Raw genomic sequence first — 18,697 nt, forward strand, 5'->3', positions numbered from 1 at the left:
TTGGGTAATTTTTCATCCTTGAGGCATGCCTGGGTCTGGCTCCTGGGATGCAGAACTGGGCTGCAAGCCATAATGGGGAGCAAATCTCCACGGATTGGGGCACATGATGTGATGAAAAGCTTTGACAGAGGATGAGAGAAGGAGTGCTAGATGGGAGTGCGTATGGCCGAACCCATAACTTGCAGTGTGTCTTCTATTAAAACCAGGCCTCCCGCGCCATCATTCACAAACGTTTTTCTTACTCTCTGCCCTGAGTTAAGAAAACTGTTATGAAAATAACATTGACCAAAGCTCAGGCCTGTGACTCTTGAGAAGTGATCCTCGGTGCATGAAAATGCGGGGCCGTGACACCTGGAATGGTCCTTGGTAAAGAATTTGGGTCTCTAATTAAATATGACTCAGTCTGGGTGGCCAGGCAAACCCATCAGGGACCCATATGACAGGCCCAGAGTTTTCACCACTCTCTACACAGGAAAGTGTTTTCAAAGCAATTTGTAGCACATTATACTCCTATTTGAAAAATAACAACCGTCTCCCCATATTTTAAACAACTTTAAAAAATTAAGCAACTATAGTTTCACTTCATGGGGATAACTATAGTGTGTGTGTGTGTATACACACACACACACACACACACACACGGAAACAGAAATTGGCACATATGGTAGATCTGCATGGTTCAGTGTGGTAGCTAATAGCCATATGTAGCTCTTTAAATTAGGATTACTAAAAATAATACAAAATAAAATTTAGTCTGTCAGTTATACCGAGAATTAAACTTTTCTAGTGACCAAAAGTTGCATGTGACTCTTGGGAAGCATGAATATAGAATATTTCACATGAACATAGAAAGTGCTCTTGGCAGAACATGCCACGATGCGGATATAGCTAGTGTCTCCCGAAGGTTCTTAGGTAAAAACTTGGTCTCTATGGTGGGACTACTGCAGGGTGCTCTGTATCTTGAAGAAAACAGACAAATGGATAAAGAAAATGTGGTATATGGGGTTGAGTGGGAGATTCTTAGGTCACTGAGAATATGTTCATTACTATAATGATGATTCAATAAACTTTTAAAAACTGAGTATTTATTTATGTGTGTGGTTGCCTTATTACTGTTACAGGTTGCACAGTTTAAAAAGTGCTAAGTACAAAATTACTTTCCAGGAAGATCGCAGAGATGACACTACTCACAAACAGAGAATAGAATTATCTCCTACCCTAATCTAGCCAGCAAGTTAGGAAATGACTGCCACTTTGAGAGTTGAAGCAGTGACATCTCAAAGACGCTTTGAATTCTTGGATTTCTAGTAGGGCTGATGACAGCTTGCATTTATGTGTGCATGAGTGAGTGTGCATGTGTGTGTGTGTGTGTGTGTGTGTGTGCGCCTTGCTTTTGCTGTGTTTTTACTGAAACGTTTATCCCTTTTCTACTGATTCATACATGACCTCTAAATGTGAAGGAATTATCACAAAACTCACAAAGGCTATTTTTTGGTTAATAATTTTATATTCTTATATTATCTATAAAAGGCTTTTGCCAGATATCTTGGGCTTTGCTTTTCATTTTTTTTAGCTTACAAACATTATAAAATCATATTTAGTCAAATCACAGTCTTTTCCTTTTAGATTTCTTCCTTTGATAAGTTACTTGAGTTCAGCCCTGCTAAAAATTATACATAAATATTTACTCTTTTATGATTTACTCTTTTAAAAAAAAACACCTAAAACTTTAGTACATCTGGAATTCATTTAGGGTGTGGTGTAAGTTTGGTATTTACTATTGCTTTCTAAATGGTTAGACAGTTTTCCCAAAACCATTTGTTGAGTTATTCATTCTTTTTCTATGTATTTTAAATTTCAGCCTTATCAAATTATATAAGTATAAATATAATGTGTATATTACACTCGAGGCTGTTTTTATACTTCATGTTGCATTTTATGACTGTCTTTCTAATTTGGTACAAGTAACATATTGCTTTAATTATTGTACAATATATTACATGTTAATATTCGTGTGGTAAGTCTTCCTTGTAACTCTTCATTTCCAAAATATTTTTGGCTTTTCCAGCATTGACGGTTGGTCTCCCATGTGAATGTTAAAATCGTTTTCTGAGATTTCAGAAAAAAGTCTTGTCAGAGGTTTCATAGGCATGGTTAAATGTAAAGCTAAATTTGTAAAAAAAAAAATAATTTTTATAAATCTTCCCATTCAAAAATATGAGACACTTGTAGTTATTTGTTCAGTCTCATTCTTTTATGACTCTAATTATACAGTTTTTCAGTTGCTTTCTTCATTGAGGCCCAGAAGTGAATTTTGCCAAAAACTTGGATAGGTATCCATCATTAAGACATATCTGGCCCTAGCTTCTGAGAGGGGAAATTGGACTAAGAGGCATAGTAAAGAATACATTTTATGGATGGAGGCATACGATGTGATTTTTAATTTTTTTCATTGTTATAGTGAGTGAGATCTTTAAATGCCATTATATTTTTGAATATATGTTTGGGGGACCAGGCAGACAAGGTATACATTTGAGATATTTATTTTAAATTTAACTTTAATAATTTTAGATTTTTATATTATCTGCAAAAGGCTTTTGGCTAGATATCTTGGGCTTTGCATATTATTTGCAAGAAATAGTTGTCAGTATTGAGAATTTTTACTTCTTTTGCTTAAAGATCAATATAGTGCAGTGCTTAAAACAAAATGAAACAAACAAAAAAAATGATATTTGAGACAGACATACCTGGAGTAAACTTGAGCTGTACCACCTACTAACTTGAACCTTCTGCAATTTGCTCAATCTCTAAGGCTCAGTTTCCTCAAAGTGGGATAATGATACCTACTTTATAGGAATCTTATGAGGATTAAATGAAATACTGCCTGTAAAGCACAGAGCCAAGTACCTGGCACATACAGCTGCTATTATTGCTTGTCTGATTGCATTGGCTGGAGCTCTCAGAACATTAAATAATAATGATAATCACGGGCATCTAGACTTTATGGTAATAGATTCATTTCTAAATGGAAATTCCAAGCCCTCATGATGGTGATGGTGATGATGACGACTAACGTTTATTAAGCATTTGTGCTCCATTCAGCACATACGTCACAGAGGCAATTGCAGGAAATCACCCCATCCTCTTGCAAACTTGCTCCCAGTCGAATTGCTTGCTTTCGTTTATTCATTCTTTCATTCAATCAACTGATGTATTGAATTTATGCATGCATATGGAAGATCTCACTTAATATGCATCAATTCTTACTGTAGTCATTTAGAATATGGTGTTCTTGTGTGGAGAAGAGGGAAGAAACAGAGAAACAGATACTGGAAGAAATGTTATGTTGTGGTGCTGTCCATCAAGTCTGGACTATGTGGTCTCACTGGAAGCATAGAATGGGGTTGAGGGAAGACCTTCTTCTGGTAGAAGATCACTCATTCATTCAACCACCATTTGCTGGTGCTTGCAGTTAAAAGATTAGTAAAGTGTGGATCTTGCCCTTAAGTCATTCATTGTTGAGAAAAGTTGAAACATAAGGAGTTGTTATACCAGAAGAACACACAGAGTTGATGAGATCATGGAAAAAGAGGTGATGGGGTAGAGAGAGAGAGGAGGGTAGAAGACTTGTGGGGCAGGGGCCCTGGTGGTGGGAAGTAGGACTGATCTCCAGAAGTCTGATATTTGAAGTGAGCCATAAGGTACTGGCCAGAGCATACCAGTTGAGCAAGAAAGGGTATGCTGGTGGGGAAGACGATGGGGAGCAGATTGCTTAACCTGCCAATAAATAGCCTGTTCTCTCTATGGTGAAGTTGAAATGCAAACAGGCTGACTTAGTGATTGAATTGGATTTGAAGTAACCTCGTTCCAAATCAGTGCTTATCTTGGATGGTTTAATGAGGCCAGAAGGGGAGGGTAAAAACAGAAGAAGAATCGGTTTCCTTCAAATTCATTCAGTCTCTCCATTTCTCTTCCCATCCTGACTTTTCTTTCCTCCCAAGTCTTATTCATGACAACTGATGAGACTTTTATAACACTGATGAGGAATATTAGCTAGAGTCCAAGAAGAACATTCCACTCTCTCCCTAAACTCATATGTAAATTCACAGGAAGGATGTACCTCCTAGGCCTCCATGATGTGCTGATGATCCAGAATTTGGGGATTGATTCATTTTTTTTTTTTTCCCTCCCGAGTCAGCTTCTCCTCCTTTCTCTCTGCACCCTGCTTCCTTCCAGGTATTTGGGTTTGGCAGGCTATTAATGGGTGGAACCCACAGACACAAGGAAGTGATTTTATGGGCTTTCTTCTGGGCTCATGTACAATTTTTAAAAATTCCTTTTGATCCTCTAAGATCCCAGCAGCCAACTCTGGTTAACATCACCCAAGAAGGCAGCCGCACCCAAGACCCTCCGAGCTCCTAGACTCCTCCTGTGTCAGGCTTCAGGCAATTGAATCTCCTTGCCTGGAACTGGACACATCTTGAGAAGATTCAAGGGACGGGAAGTGGAGAGTTGGATAATTAACATGCGAATCTGATTAATGCTTACATCTGTGCAAAGCATTTTTTTTCTTCTGTTTTACCAAATAAATACCAAATAAATCTCCCAAAGATTCCATTGCCGTCTTACCCCTTCGAGATTGACTAGTTTAATCCTCATTTTATACACAAACATTTCTGATCATGGGCCTCGTGTGAGCTTAGAGTTGATCCCCTTCTGGTCATCTGAAACTCTTAGCCCGTTCTCCTGAAACTCCTGGAGGTGTTCGCAAGGAAACTGAGTGGAAAAGGAGAACCATAACTTCCAGCCACCTGGCTGCTGAGAGCAGCTCTTGGCCTTGTCATCAGCCCTCTTGAGCACAGCACTTGATGGCTTTGCTAACACTTCCACATGAAAACAGCCATGAAGTAGCTATGAGTGTGTCTCAGATTGGATCTATTATTATGATTATGGGCGGGGGACGGGGTCTTGCTGGATTATTCAAGCTAACCTCAAATTCCTAGACTTTCAACCAATGCTCCTATCTTTGCCTTTGAGTGGCTGACAGGCACCCACCACAGTCCCCAGCTCGGATCTATCCCTTGTTAGTACTGGAACACAGTGTGTCATAGCCAGTATCTTGCTTAACTAATTCATTGAATTTGAGCATGGTTTTTGAATTAGGTAAACAAAAACTCTCTCCCCTTGGATAAGAGAAAATTTGTACCTGGGTCCAAAAGAGCAAAGAGTGCAGTCTCTCTGGAAGTTGTCTCTGGTGCTATATGGCAGGGCTCTGTCCTAAGGTCCGCACTGTTACCTGTGTCATGCCTGAGGGTGGATTTCAGGCTCATTCCATTTGTGGATGGGATATAGATACCATTGAATGGACTCAAACCCCGGGGCTGGTTTCTGTGGTAGGAAAAAGCAGAAGCAGGTCTTCCGTTTTCTTCTTCCTCTTCCTCCTTTCCTTCATCTTTATAGCATACAAACATTTGTAAAACTCACACTGAGCTACAGAGAGATAAAATGAGATGCAAGGAAGTAATTGAGGTAATTTAATTCCAGACCTTGTCTTCAGCTGAGATCCAAAATTTCAGGGAAGTCTGAGATCACACACCTTCTGGGTTGTATTAGTGAGGGCTGAATTCAAATCTTGCTCCTATCCTTGCATAGAATGTTGAAGTTCTGTCTGCTTTTCTGACATTGGCAGGCTATTAATTGCATTCAGTGCTTCTGCTAGAAGCACTGAATGCAATAAGACGGTGGCTATAGAGATTGGCACACAATGTGTTCTTTTCTTTTTTTGTGGAGCTGGGGTTTGAACCTAGGACCTCACGCATGCTAGAAAAGCTCTCTACCACTGAGATAGACTCCCAGCCTCTCAATGTGTTCTTTTAATCAGGCAACCAGATCTGGGTAAAGCAACTGCTGTTAGCATGTGCTTCTGCAGAGGCCAACACATCAAAAAGACCACCAGAGCTAAAAATAAAGGGGACATGAAATGCATTCAGGCCACAGGATCAAGAACCAGCACTTTAGATGGGCTACCGCATATGCCAAAAGCAATGATTCAGTATTGGAGACCAAAATTTTTAAGCAGAAAGAGACCATAAGAAATCACATAGTGTAAGTCCCCAGTTGAATATGGAGAACACTGCACAGAGGTTGGTTGATTTGCCTGAGGCTACCCAGTTAGTTATTGGCAGAACTAATTCTCATGTTAGAATTTTCTCTTCTGTCACACTGTTCTGATTCTAGTGATAATGAAGATGGTGATGATGATGGCAATGACTTACAGCTCTTTATAAAAGTCATTTTTACACCAAAAAAGATGCAAGATGCATATTATCCCCATATCACAGATGAGGCAACTGAGGCACAGTCTAAGATGATTTGCCAAAGGGCACTCAGCTAGTAAGTAATAAATAATAGAAAGGAGTCTCAATTTTTTTTTTAGGCTTTTCTATCTAGAGCTCTGCTACAATAGCACTTTACCTCCTGGCTGGCTGCTACTGAGCAACTTTTCTGAACCTTTTTATTTTAAGTTCTACAGGTAGCAATTTAACCATTAAAAGAATTCTATTTAGGGACTTAGATATAGATAAGTTATTTTATTCTAGAAAAAGAATCCTAGAGATAAAAGGATCCAAAATATTCTGTTGAACAAGGCTTTCTGTCTGAAATATGTGATGTGTAAATGTCCCAAGGTCTCATCTCCAGAGAATAAATGCAGACCTCATAAATAAAAATGACAAAGCAAGAAGTAGAGTTCCTGCTTCTTTGTGAGACCCACCTGGCAGTACACCTTCTCTGGGGTTAGGGGCAAGCATAAGGAACCCCTTCTACCACCCTCCAGCAGGTAGCATGTTCAAAATGCCTTCCTCACATCAGGAGAGAGGGGGAAGAAGCATTCATCTTGAAGGATCCTGGTAATGTATAAGCTTAGGCCATTTGCTTACTTGAAACAACTGCTCAGTGTTGCTAATCACTAGAGAAAAGCAAATCACAGTATCATCTCACCCTAGCTAGAATGGCTATCATCAAAAAAAGCAAAAGTAACAGATGCTGGTGAAGCTATGGAGAAAGAGATGCCCTCATCCAGCATCGGTGGGAATGTAATTTGGTGCAGTCATTATGGAAAATAGTATGAAGTTTCCTTAAAAACCCAGAAGAAGAAGTACCACATGTTCCAGCCATCCCACTTCTGGGTCTGTATCCAAAGGAAATTAAATCAGCATGTCAGAGAGACTTCTGTGTTTCCATGTCCATCACAGCATTCTTCACAACCGCCAAGCACGGATGGATGAGCGGATAGGATGAAATTCTGTCATTGGCAGTAACATGGGTGCAACTGGAGAGTATTATGCAAAGTGAAATAAGTCAGGCACACAAAGACAAATATTCTCACTTATATGTAGAAGCTAAGAAGTTGATTTTATAGAAGTAGAGAAAAAAAAATAGCAGTTTCCAGAACCCAGGAAGAGCCTGTGTGGTATGGAGAGGGCAGCTGGGATGGAGAGAGGATGGTTAATGGGTACATCCGTGCAGTTGGACAGGAGGAATATTACTAATGTTCCATAGCATAGCAAGATAACTACAGTTCACGACAATTAATCAGACATTTCAAAACAGCTAGTAGACAGGATTTTTAATGTATATATGAATAAGAAATATTTGAAGTGGTGGATCACCATGGTCTGATCATTAAATATTGAACACACTTGTTGAAATGTCACACTGTATCCTATAAATATATACAATTATTAGTTTAAATTATTAATCATTAATTATTATTTAACAACAAAAAAAAATGTAAAAACGAACCACTTTTGCACGCTGACCTGGTGTCATGATGGGTGAAAGAATTCCCCACGCAAAGACACTTCGCGGGGAGAATTCCAATTTTATTGCAAAAAGCTGTGTGCTTATATAGAACTAAGGGGTAGATGATAGGGCTTAGATAAGTGGCAGGCAACCCTTTTATTGGCAAGTTCTTCCAGATATCAGCTTTGAAGCTCAGGAATTAGTTCTCATTGGAGCTAAGGTTCCCTGCCAGCGAGGTTTGAAATTGGCGCCGGCAGGAGAGTTCACACGGGCGGGAACTTTTCGGGCCACTGCAGAGAAGAAGAAGGTAGGAAGAAGAGGTCCTTAGGCACCATGTTGGGGTTTTTTTCTCTGGGGTATGGCTGCCGTTTATACTTTTCCCAACAATGGGAGATGGTTTTCAGTCTGAAGCCGTTGATATGTACCCACATTAATACAACGAAGAAAAACATGTGAGTCCTATGAGGTGGAGAAAACTCAAGAAATTGTTTCAAGGAGAGGAAGCTAATCAGCGATTGAGCCTTTCTGGCATAAGTTAAATTTTCTTTTTCAATAATGTTCCAAGGAGATGATGCAGAGCGTTTGGAATTACAGGATCATGTGCAGAAGAGGGCAATGTGCTCTGGGGGACTGGCAACAGAATAAAGATGATTGTCATGGCTCAGAGTGTCTTCTCCCCCATGGTCCCTACTTTTGGTGATATTCTGGAACATTATAGGACATTGCTGGTCTTTGAATTCCATTGCCCCACCCCAGAGGACTGGCAGCCCTGGTTGCAGCCTCCTTCTCCCTCCTTGTGTGGGTATTAGCTGGGGCAGTCTGGATTTTTATAGGAATTCCAGCATTAACGACTGGGTTCTGTTGGAAAGAGACTTGAGTCTCCTCCAGATCCCATCCCCCACCCCGCCATTCAACCGCCTTACTTCTCTCTCCCTCTCTCTTTTGCATTTTAAATTCAAAGGGATCTTTCACATACACAGCCAGTGCTTGCTTTGAACTTGAAAATAAACATTACAAAAGAAAAAAAAAATGTATGGTCCAATCTTAACTTGAAATGCCCCAATATGATTAGTATTAGACTGTGAAATGCTGCCGCCTTATCTCCAGGAGCCAGCTGTTAAAGGCATTTTAAGGGATCAGGCTGGTTGTTGTGGTGTGATGTTTTTTTTTTTCAAAACAAAACATAAGCCCCAAATGATCTGTGTACAGACTCCCCATGAAGTCTCCTTTGTCAAAAACTCAATCTTTCTAATTTTCATTCTCTTTCCTTTGGGCTTGATCCCAATCATGGAAGTGAGTGTGAGAATAAAATAGGTGGCCGTCTCAATCTGGCCATTTTCCCGTTGACTTCTCTGTGTGGCTGCCTCCCCCACCCCCTATAGGTGCCTAGCTACATCTAACTACTTTCCAATTGAGGAAACAAATTATTTGGGTCATATGGGCCTCTGTTGCTATTTATGAGCCCCCCCCCCAATTCCGGCAAAAAAAACAAAAAAAACAAAAAACTTTGCTTAGCATTTTGAAAACAGTTTTATTAATACACACAGGGTCTTCATGTCAACAACTGCAAATTACGGATAAGAGACTCACATCTATAATTTCATGGCCTAATTCAATGGGACTTAATGAGCTAAGAAAAAAATAAATAAATAAAAGGCTAAATGATAGTGGTGTATTTCCCTCAAAGCACTTTTTGAACTAACTGCCTACTTCTCACAACAAAAAGACAGAAAACAGGAAAGAAAATAAAAACCAAAAATATATAATTAAAAAAAAATCACTCAAAAGCTTAGCTTTAAAGTAGTTAAGAGATTTAAATATATTAATCACTACGTCTATGATGTATGAGTCAATTATAAAAAATATAGCAAATGAGTAATGTGAGTTTGCATCCTGTCCAACTGCACGGGTGTACCCATTAACCAGCTAAACCATGTTCAGGGAAATAAATTTAGAATTCAATTAAATGAGGAGCTGGTGTTGAATTCTTTCTGAACATACTATTCCAGAAGAATATTTGAGGGACATTAAAAGTAAAAAATAATGTATATTTGTCTTCAGTAAATATGTACTATATTTGGGAAGATATGATATTAAAGGCTGTGTATCAACATTAAAAACTTTCTTAGTGATGTACCCCCAAGACAGATGAAGCATCACAAGATCATTTCTTGTTAAATAAGCAATACAGAAAAAACAGGTGCTGCTACCTGAGAGCAGTGGACATTAGTATAGGATTGGAAGGGTCTGAAAGGATTTTGATTAGAGATAGATTTTTTTTTTTTTTTCAAATTTCAAAACAATTGGAATCCTGGTAGGAAGGCAAACCAAAAAGAACATCGCACACGAGAGAAGCTCAGAAGAGGACTTGGAGCAGGGCATTCTAAAGTCGATGATCAGCCAGTGAATGGCACTTCTTTGCTAGTTTGGAGAATCCATGTACAGATGTGGTTCAAAAGAGCCTCACAAACATTAGGTATATAGAAAATGATGTTTAGGATTCTACACACACACACACACACACACACACACACACACACACACACACACACACAAAATACACCCGATTACTAATAATAAATGGAAGAAATACCATGTCCTTAGATTGAAAGAGTCTATGTTATTATGATATCTAGATTTTTGAAAGCAATGTAAATATTCAATACATTATCAATTAAAATCCTCAGAGTTTTGGTGGAAATTGACAAACTGATTCTAAAATATACATATGAATATGGAAAGAGGGATGAATAGTCAAGATTGAAGAATGTTGAAATGCAATTAAACTTAAAGTTGTAGTAAGATAAAGCTATAGCAAAGAAGATGATAGGTTACTAATGTAAAGATAGATAGAGTGACCAATGAAACAGAACAAAGTCCAGAGACAAACTCACATATATTTGATCACATGATTCACAACAAAGTTACTAGTCATGCTTCTGGTGACAGTGTAAATTGGTGCAACCACTTTGGAAAACACATAGATAGTCTGTGATCCAATAGTTCCACATTTTGGTAAGCCAACCAAATTTGTCCACATGTACACCAAAAGACACTTCCAAATATGTGCATTACATCACTTTTATCAGAACCCTATCTTAGTTCATTTTTTTTGTTGCTTTAAATTATTGGGCATTTTTTAAAGAAGAGGTCTCTTTGGTCCAGGTGCCATTCTGGAGGCCGAGAATCTGAAGAGCATGGTGGTATCTGGTGAGGGCCTTTCTTGCTGCATTCTAACAAGGCTGGGGCATCACATGGTGAGACAGAGCAACCATGCAAACTCAGGTCTCTTATTCTCTTCTTATAAAGCCCCCCCGCCCTGTTGTGAGGTCCCATCCTTAGGAACTCATCTTACCCTAATTGTCTCTTAAAGGTCTCATTTCCACATACCATCAACAGGAATTCAGATTTCCCATCCTCTTGATACCATCCCATGGCAACGAATTATAACACATGAATTTCAAGGTAAGAGTTCAAACCCTAACAGCCCTCCTTTGGAAACAACCTAAATGTCGATCAACAGTGGAGTGGAGAATAAATTATAGTGCATTCATACAATAGAATGAATTGTACAATGCTAAAGCACTAAAGAGCAGGATCAGTAAATGTTTTCAAAATTCTTTGTATGTGTGTGTGTGTGTGTGTGACACTAAGGATCAAATCCAGGAATGCCGTACCACTGAGCTACATCCCCAGATCTTTTTTCTCTCTTTTATTTTGAGACAGAGTCTCACTAAGTTGCCGAGGCTGGCTTCGAGCTTGTCATCCTTCTTTCTCAGCCTCCTGAGTAGCTGGGATTACACATGAATGCCACCATGTGTGGCCTTGGTAAACTTTTTCTATGAAAGGTGAGATAGCAAATATTTTAGGCTTTGGGGGGACATACAGTCTCTGTCACCACAACCCATCCATCCAGGCGTGTGTAGTCTAAGAGCGGCCCTGGATAATAGTTTGACCAGTAAGTATAATCGTGTCCCGCAAATTTTATTTGAAATCTGAATCTCATGTAAGTGTTGCATTATCAACTATTATTCTTCTTTGGACTTTTTTCAACCATTTAAAAAATATAAAAATTGTCCTTAGCTTGCAGTCTGTACAAAGACAGAGAGAAGGATGTAGCTCCGTGGTAAAGAACTTGCCTAGTGTGCCAGAGGCCCTGCACCAATCCCCAGCACCACAAAATAGACATCTGGCATTAAAGATCTAGATGTGACAACAGAGAGGGAAGAAAGAAAAAATCAGAAATAATATCACACTTCATAACGTGGTTGAATCTCACAGACATAATGGTGAGTAAGATTAAAAAAAAATCTCACATGTATTATGATTCTATTTATATAATAAAGTTCAAAACTAAGCAGAATTCATTGATAGTGATAAAAATCCCTATAGTGATTACCCTTGGAGAGGTAATAATTGGGTGGCCTCTGGCTGAGGCTCCTGCTCACCTTTTTGAGCTGATTGACAGCTAATCAGGTGTGATCACTTTATAAAAGTCATCAAACTTGCTATACAGGTTGTCCCACCTTCTGATTTTTCAATTCTATAATGTTTTTTTCCCCTAGTATTAACTATTAAATATTCTCAACTTCAAATACTTTCGACGGTCAGGATTTTCTGGATATAACTCCATCATAAATTAAAAAGCATCTATATTCCAATAGAAAAATTTGTGCTTGTTTTAAAGAAAACAGCCAGTTTAAGAGAGAGAATCATGTGACAGCCAAAAGCATGGATTCTGTAGACAGGTCATCGGGACTAAGTTCTTTCTTTAGCTGTGTGACCTTTGGAAAACTGCTTCACCTGTCTTTTCTTAGAGTTCCTCAACTGTAAAATAGGTGATAACTGATTTGATATAAAAATTACTAGTTAATCTCCCCAAAGTCATTTGGAACAATGCCAGCATTCTCTCAGCACTCAGTAACTGTTAGCTATGATGATTGTAGTCAGTAACTTTCTTACTTTGGGTCTGATGCTCCTGCCTCTTAAGATGTTTATAAACGCTTGATTCTGCCATATATTATGTTTACTTTTAGATTAAGTCTTAGGCCCGGAGCACAAAGAAGTCTTTCTAACTCACACGTGGTCCACACCAGCTCACCAGGAATCTGATTCTGGAGACGCATCTGGTAGTAAAGTCCTAGAGACATAAATAATATAAATACCCCTCATCCTATTTAGAAAGAACATGTTGCCTGTGAAGAGCTACAGGGCCGGTAGGTGGTAGTTGAGGACTCAGATCTGGGATTCCAGACAAATACGTATTTCCACTCTGAACCAAGACTTTTTATAAAAAACAGAAGGGGCTCATTGGGTACATGCATGAACTCTATTTCTGGGGCTCACTGTCCTCTCGGTCCAGACCCTGCCTCTGAGGGTTACCCAGAGCAGGATCTCCTGACCTCCAGGAACTTTATAGGACTGAACCCTGATCCTTCATCTTAAATCTTTTCCTGGAACAAGTCTGAAAGAGAGAGAGAGATGCATGTCTTATGTTCTTAAATACCAGGAAAGCATGGTGTGCCATATCTTTAAAAGACAAAGTAAATAGCTTTCTTTACCTGACAGCAGATATTCATCCATCTGCTCATCATTTGACACGTTTTGAGTGTGTAATATTCTATGTGCTGCACAACATGAAGTCCTGTGATCAAAAAGATTTTCAACTTCGTTCTTTAAGGTGATATTCCTTTAACTTTCCCACCATAGACAGTCCCTCCCCTCCCCTCCCCCTGCCTCCCTCCTCCTCCTTTTCCTCCAACCATTTACATCCCAGAACCCCACTCTGGGAAACACTGAGTTCTGAGATCCTCTGTTGCTGAGGACCCAGGTTTCCCTAATCTTTGTCGTCATAAATAACACTGCTATCCTGTATGTACAGTTCGGCACACGCCTTGGATGATCTCTTTAGGATCAAGTCTTAGGAGTGGAGTGGTTGAGTTGAAGGCTCTGCTTCTTTTTTTTTTTTTATGTGTGTGAAAGACCCTGTGTCAATTTTACAAATCTTAGGTAATCCAAGACTCATAAAACACCAGAGCCGGCCCCGTCTCAGAGCACATTGACTTGCGCCCTCATGACACAGTGAGGCAGACAGGGGTTCAAAGCCAGGGGAGTCTGACTGTGTGCCTCACGTGGGTTCCTGAGACAGCCATCCAGGAGAAGAAAGACACATCATCGGAGGGAAGTGAGCGAGGTGTCAGACTGCTCTCCCTCCTTCCTCTTCCTCCTGGGCTTTCTGTTTCAAGCCAGTGTGTCGTATTTATGAGCCACAGGGTATTTGCCCAGAATGAAATGTCAGGAAAACTAAATCCACTTTAGCACCTATTCTTCCAGTTAGAGGAGCTCTGAGACACCAAGCAGGTTGCAAAGGCCACAGGTTTTGTGCATGTGTACATGTGTGGGATTTGCTTTAGGAACATTGGGGCAAGATGCACATATGACACTGTGCAATAGTGATTTCTCCTGCAGCACAACCATGACCCTGTGGCTTATGTGGTTTTAAGACAGGACTAGGATGGGGGCTGTGTGAATTATTCCCTAGTCCTGCCTGCTGTTTCCAGTAGAACTGGCTGCCATGTGGTGAGCTCATGTTTTTTTGAAAGATTCTTGGTAGGAGGTAGCAAGCCATCGGGCCACTTATTTGAGCAGACTTTTATGCAGTGGGTCAGGACTGAGAGCCACTAAATCCAAACCAGACTCAGAAACTGGAGCACCCTCAACCCAGCCTCTAGACCAAAGGTGCATCCCCTGGCGTCTCCCTGGGAGTCCCTCACTTTGGGGTATTTGGTTTGAACAGAATTCAAATTTTCTCTTAAAGAAAAAGGGATGGTGTTTCCAAGTCACCTCTCACTTTAATTTGAGGGAAAATAATATCTTTCCCCTATTTTATGGACATACTTTAGCAGATAAGAACAAAGCCTCCCCAGACTCTGTTCTTATTTCTGGTTTAGAAAAGTTCTTCGTGTTTCATTGAATATCTTCCTACATCCTACCGTACCCATCTTGTGCTTCAGCCCACGTGGGGAATCTGCTACCTCATCAATGAGACATCACAAATGGGATGGGAAATGGTTTGGCCAAGAAATTCTCGTCAACTGGCTGGCCAGAGTTGCCCAACGGGATCCCCCCCTTTCCCATCCTCAAGCCACCCTGGACCATGTGACTTGGGGGATTCTACTGAGTCTCCAAGTTGGAGGTTATGTCAGGAAGGACATGGGCGACATGTCTCAGTGAAGACACGGGCATCTTCTTTGGTCCAACATAGGGGTCAATCAAGCAAAGCCCTCTCAGGGCAGGACAGTTGCGATCATCTCTCTCTTTCCATGGTTTCTATCACAGCACCGGACAGACACAGGAGATCCAACAAATATTTGTTGAATGAATGAGCGAGTGACCGGTCATGGCATCTTCCAAGGTCTGCAGACTCTCTTGATCCATTGGTATGTGCACACCTGTGTGTATTTAGCTCAACTGCCAGCCATGTTAAACACTGGAGGATTTCACGAGAAGGCACGATAGCAGGTGGGATGACCTCTCCAACGTTAGAAAAAATATCCCCCACCGACTCATTGGCTGCATTGAGATTGTAGGACTCACTAGAAATGACAGTCCAATGCCTGACTTGGATTCGGGCAGAGATATAGTTTGGAGTGTATTTCAGTGAGGCCCCATGGGGAGTAGAGAACAGAGAATATGTCAAGATGGAGGTCAGGTGACCTGGTAAAATTTGGACCTGGTTCCAGATATGCGAAGTTGCCTATTCAGATAGTGCCTGTGTGCCAGTGAGGTGGGTGAACTGGGATCAAAACCAGGACACCTGCCCTCTTCCTACAGCCCCGTCCACACGCAGGAAGGAGTCTCTTCTTCCTCCCACAGGATAATGACCCACTCACTAAGCTGCGTAACTGCTGGGGTAGGGGATGGGGAATGGGTCTTTTTCTAGTTTTCATGGATTGTTCACATAGGACAATGCAGACTGCAAGTTCAATTTCATGTTGACTTCTTACATTTCCCCAATTCCAGTCTTTAAATGTCCCGAACGTGTGAACAGTGAGCATGTGTGTCCGTATGTCTGTCTGTACTCCCAATACGGCTGAGAAGCTTAAACTGATGGATGGGTGTTAAAATCAGTGCAGATGCATCTATACCACAATGTCCTCGTGTTTGCTCCTGAGAGTTGGGTAGAGAGAGACGAGCTTTTGGCCATGAATCTCTCCCCTCTGCTGCCCGGCCCAGTGTGGTAGACATGTGGGCACTGCTTGTCTGTTCAATTCCCCCATGCTGCCTCCTCCTCCCTGGCTCTACATGGGGAAGGAGGGACATTTGATAATGAGACCTGTGTTGTCTACCCACTTTGAGGTCTGGGCTAAGAAGTGACGTGAGGAGGTTAGAGATGTTCCGGGTGGCACTTCCCCACCTCCCCTCAAATTGGCCATGTCACCCCCCCCCCCAAGACACCTTGAGAGAGGAAGCTCTTGCATTGCTAAAGATCCAGTGCTTCTAAATCCTATATTTAGCCCATAAATCTAAAGTCAAAGAGATTCCCCACGGATAGTTCCCATGATCATCCTTCATCCTCAGTTTTCCCATCTCGAAAGTAGACGTGATCATTTTTATCACCTGGAAGAACCCACGTCTGATCTGCAGAGTTCTGAGCTCCTGCACGCCTGGCATCACGGGGACCGTGCCAGCAGGGATCTTTGAAGTCCTCCTGGTTCTGTTTTGTTTTTTTTTTCCCTCTTATTTCTTAAGCTGTAAATCATCAAAAACTCAGCAACTCCCTCCTTTTAGACATCAGGACTCACCCCCGGTGCCCCATCCAGATCCCCCTTTTCCTCCTTAACTCTTCCCTAATTTATAGAAGTTTACATAAAGAGAGCTCTAAGCACGCTGACATCTCTGAGGGATGTTGCCTCCTTTAAATCAAACCTCAGACTTGCAGCAGAATCATGTGAGCAAAGAATAACTCTCCCCTCCTGGCAGCGTGAGATGGGTTTCAGAGGAGATTACCCCTTGTAATGTGGACTTGAGCTTGATCCTCATTTTTCCTCCTCTGCCTCAGCCCACATGATGTAAAATCAGCCTCGTTTTCTTCTTGGGATTGAACAAAAGTCTCCTAAGGCAATCATTTTCAGTTATGTATGAAATTGGAGGGAAGATGATGTAAACAAAAACAGGTTGGTGAGACTAGAGTTCATGGGCCTTGACCCAAAATCCAAGGGGGCACTGCCCTGAGATACCTTGGAGTGTGTGTGTGTGTGTGTGTGTGTGTGTGTGTGTGTTGCACATTAGCTGTGTATTCAGAAACGTTCTTTTTTCCTCTTGGTACTGGAAATTGAATCCAGGGGAGTTCTAACATTGTGCTACAGCCCTTCCCACCCCCCTTTCTTACAACATTTGGGACAGAATCTCACTAAGTAGTGGAGGCTGGCCTCCCATATTACAATCCTCCTGTTTCTGCCTTCCCAGTTGCTGGAAGTACAGGTGTGTGCCACTGTGCCTGGCTCATAAAAAGCTTTTCTTTCAAAATCCAGTGGCTGGGGAAAAAAAAATTAATTAAGAAAACAGTGTGTTAAAAAACTTAACAACGAAGATATCAAAAAAAGACTACTTTAAGGGAAATACATAAACACAAAATACCTCTGTGTTTTGCAAATGAAGGAAATAAAAATTATGTTTAATAAGAAAAACAAAACCATGTGTCACTTAGTCTTATATTATCATCAGGTGACGAAAGAGGAGGGATGGTTCTATAGTTTGGAACTGGTTTGTCCCCAAAGGTCCCTGTGGCAAGGGCTTGGTCCCCAGCCTGTGTTGCTATGGGGAAGTGGGGGAACTTCAAGAGGTGAGACCTACCACGAGGAGGCCTTAGGTCATTAAGGGTGTAACCTGAGGGGAACTGTGAGACCCTGGTTTTTTTCTCTTACTCTGGTTCCAGCCACCAGGGGAGAGGCTTGCTCTGTCATGTGCTCCCCATGTCATGTGTTCTCTGCCACCTCACCCCCAGCCCCAAAGCAATGTCACCAAATCAATTATGGACTGGAAACCTCTAAAATTGTGAGCCAAAACAACCTTTTCCTTTTATAAGTTAATCATCTCAGGTATTTGTTCAGTAGCAGAAAGCTGACTAATCAATGGGATGAAGGAAATGAAAAAAAAATAGGAATTATGCTCACCTTCTGGGTGAGGGCAGTGGAGGTGGTAGAGAGATGGTGGAGAGGGTGTTTTGAGGGACTCTTTTTCCATGTGGATCTTCTTGTGTCTGCCAGACTCTGCTGATGAGCCTCTCATATCCTTTGGATCTTTTTGGTACAAAAACAAAAACAAAAACAAAAGTTTCTGGATAGTTCCTAGATATCCCCAAAGTTTCCTCCTTTAAGCCCTGTCTCTCTGCACCTGAGGGTTTATCCATCTTTGGGAGTATCCCCAGCCTTCGCTAGAACTTTCCAGAAGCACCAAGGATTTAACCCTTAGTAAAGATTTTTATGCAGTGACGAAGACAAGTAGTAGGTGGACAAATTCTCCAGCTTGCTTCCCTCTCCAGGGGACAATTTTGAGCCATTCTACTCAGTCTATAAAAAGCTCCCCCCCCCCCCAGCAGGACTGAGCCCCAGCTGCCCACACAATTCCACATTGTTGGCTTTTCTCCTTTCCTGCTCACACTTCCTCCACATGGAGAATCAATTCCCAAATAAACAACTTATTACACCCAAATCCTTGTCTCAAGGTCTACTTTTGTGGGGTGGGAATGCAAACTCAGACACATTTTTTTTTCCTTTTTTTTTTTTTTTTTTTAATGCTCCTTGTAGCCTTGCATACATTCTCAAATATAGTGTAAGGGAGGAAAAAAAATATCTTTCCTCACTCATCGCTAGGTTTGTGGCTGGGGCCTGTG

The sequence above is a fragment of the Callospermophilus lateralis genome, chromosome 11 (genome assembly GCF_048772815.1).
Source record: "Callospermophilus lateralis isolate mCalLat2 chromosome 11, mCalLat2.hap1, whole genome shotgun sequence".
Taxonomy (NCBI): domain Eukaryota; kingdom Metazoa; phylum Chordata; class Mammalia; order Rodentia; family Sciuridae; genus Callospermophilus; species Callospermophilus lateralis.